This window comes from Pteropus vampyrus, unplaced genomic scaffold, assembly GCF_000151845.1.
Source record: "Pteropus vampyrus isolate Shadow unplaced genomic scaffold, Pvam_2.0 Scaffold73, whole genome shotgun sequence".
Taxonomy (NCBI): domain Eukaryota; kingdom Metazoa; phylum Chordata; class Mammalia; order Chiroptera; family Pteropodidae; genus Pteropus; species Pteropus vampyrus.
Window position 1 is genome coordinate 6,448,315 of NW_011888854.1, and position 2,876 is coordinate 6,451,190.

Below are 2,876 nucleotides of genomic sequence, written 5' to 3' on the forward strand. Positions count from 1 at the left end.
CTGCAGATTTAAAAGCTAGAAACTATGTACTTTTAGTTATTTAATTTTTATATTTTTCAATATGTAATTTTAAAAAATAAAATTGACATTAAATAAAATATTTGGTTATATTATTTTACAATTTTTATAAGACAGCTACTAAATTCTATATCATGATTAAATATTTATTTGACCAAAACCAAAAAATCAGACAAAATTGTTCTAGAGTATTTCTATTGCTGAGTGTGTAAATACAGTGAGATATTTAAGAATACTTGATTTTGTCATAGTAAAGTCTGCGTACATCTTGAAATACAGTTAAAAGCAAAAGTTGTAAAGTTGGACTGCCTGAGTTCAGATTCAGACACTAAAAATTACTAGCTTTGAAAACATGAATAAAATACCTAATCTTTTAACCATTACTTTTATTATGGGACTATGGGAAAAATAATAGTGCCAAAACTCATAGTTCATTATGAGGATATATTGTGATTCATGCAAAATGACCAGCAAGATTCCTGACAATTTGTGAGCTCTCAATAAGTATTTTTACATTTAAGTTCTTCAGTGTTTTTTTAAAGTTATGATTCAATTCCTACCATCTTTTAGATTGATTAAAAGATATCATTTATTGAGTTGTGCTCACTCAATGGTAGTAACTGTTTGTACTACAGATATTCCCATTGCCACGTGCATTTTTTTATCTAACAGAAGCAGACCATAGGGATGCTTTTCCATTCCAGACAACATTCATGCTTCTTCTCTTGTGGGTAGCCTAAGAGTTTTCTCACTAAGTATTGGAAACTTTAAAGGATGCATAGGCTTACTGTCAGGAAAACACCAAATTAACTTTTGATATGAATGAGAATTTTAGAAGAAAAGTTTTATTGGAGAATGTTTATTTAGTACAACAACACTGTTCAATGTTGGGCTAATATGGATTGCTTTTTTTTTTTTTCAAATTAAATATATAAAATTTTAGAACTATAATTTCACTTTTTATTTACATGTCCTTCCATGATGGTTTCATTATATTTAATTCTCATGTTAAATGAATTAATAGATTTAATTAGCAACTACATTTGCATCATTTATTTGTAACAATGATTCTGAATATTTTACATTCAATGATATAAATTAAATAATATAGAAATCATTTTTTATTTTAAATTCAAGCAATCGTTTCATTCTGCAAGGCATATTTCACAATTTTCTTTTTATATTTCAGAAAAGAATGAATTATAAGATCTGAACAATTAGATGCCATCTTTTAAAGAAATTTTAAGTGTAATAGAAACTGAATAGAATATAGGGATACACAGGATTCACAATTAACAGTGTAAATGTTTTTGTTATCTAGGAGGTAAACATTGTTTGCAAATAATTACATTTCTATAACATTTTATGGAAGAAAAGTTGTCTATTTTGCCATATTCTTGAAATTTATAGGGTAGTCTATTGCAAGGGCCTTCTGTACATCAAGTGCCTCAGAAGTAACTTCAATCTTAATGTCTGCTTCTGCTCAATTTAATACCTCAATTTCTAACTAAGTCAGAATGACTGAGAGTTAAGTAAAATTGGAGGCTATTTGCTTTAATTGAGACCAATTTTTTTTTTATTTTGACAGAAGTTAAAATGCCTATATAATGTAGATATGATCATTATATACATTTATGAGATATACTATACTTCATCAAAAATATATACATAAAACCAGAGTAACAGGGACTTGCCTATGCTTGGAAAAAAATGTGTGCATGTGTGTTTGTGTGTGTGTGAGAAACTATATATGTGACAGTGCATGCATATGTTATTATATGTTGTCTATAAACATGTTATATATAACAAAATATTCAAAATATATTTTATACATAACTGTTATATAAAAACATCTTGATTTATTTGTAGATCCTATATCTCATTTTTAAAACAAAAAAAAGAGTAATTCTTCAATCAAACAACCTGCCTTAACCCAAAAGCCTATGTCCTTTTTTTTTTTACTTTTTTTTTTAACACCTACAGCACCTGGTTTTCCTAGGTGGTCTCTCATCCAAGTACTAACCAGGCCCGACCCTGCTTAGCTTCCGAGATCATATGAGATTGGGCACATTCAGGGTGGCATGGCCATAGGCTGCCTATGTCCTTCTTAAAGGCAAACCATTGGAAGGATTTTCATGAAGACACAGGCCTACCTGCTGTCACCAGCACAATTTAGCAACGGACGGCAGGTTATGTAACACACAGTTATGCTCTTTATTCTCCAGCACATCATATAACCTGTTTTGATATAAGCAAAAAAGAGCTGTTAATTTTTAAGTGAACTTTTTATTAAGGTAAAACAAAAATGCAAAAAGCGCATAAACCCATGTCCAGAATGATGTACTTTCTTAGAGTGTGCCTGTGATGTCAGCACTCGGCTCAAGAAACAGCGTTACCAAGTTCTCAGAAGTCTGCCGGTGTTCCCTTCCAGGGACCACTCACCCCAAAGTGTACTCACTCTCCTGATTTCCAACAGTACATAGTAGCTTTGCCAAAAGCAACTATTGATTTAACTACCTTTACTTATTATAAGGAGAGTTATGCTTTTGTAATAAAGCAAATTCCTCATCAATTAAAGCCAAAAAGAAAGATTCTGCAAGTAGCTAACAAGTAAGCAAGAACTAGGTTATTAAAGTTGAAAGCAATACTAAATATGCTAAATATTATTCATGTGGAACCTCAGACCTGGGAATCTGACCTCTTTGCCCTGTTTAAAGCTTTGTCCTCGACCTACTTTGACAGTGGTCATTGGGAGTTTGAAATAAGGAACTCAAATGCGTGGCTCCAGATAGAGAAGATAGTCTTAAGGGGAACTGTGGAATCTGAATTGTAGCAGCAATTGTTAAAATCCTTTTTTG

The 2,876-nt window shown here is 31.1% G+C and overlaps 1 pseudogene; it reads right to left on the reverse strand.

Moving 5' to 3' along the window:
• Positions 1-1,992: 1,992 nt before the first annotated feature.
• LOC111741097 lies at positions 1,993-2,111 on the reverse strand (annotated as a pseudogene).
• Positions 2,112-2,876: the final 765 nt, after the last annotated feature.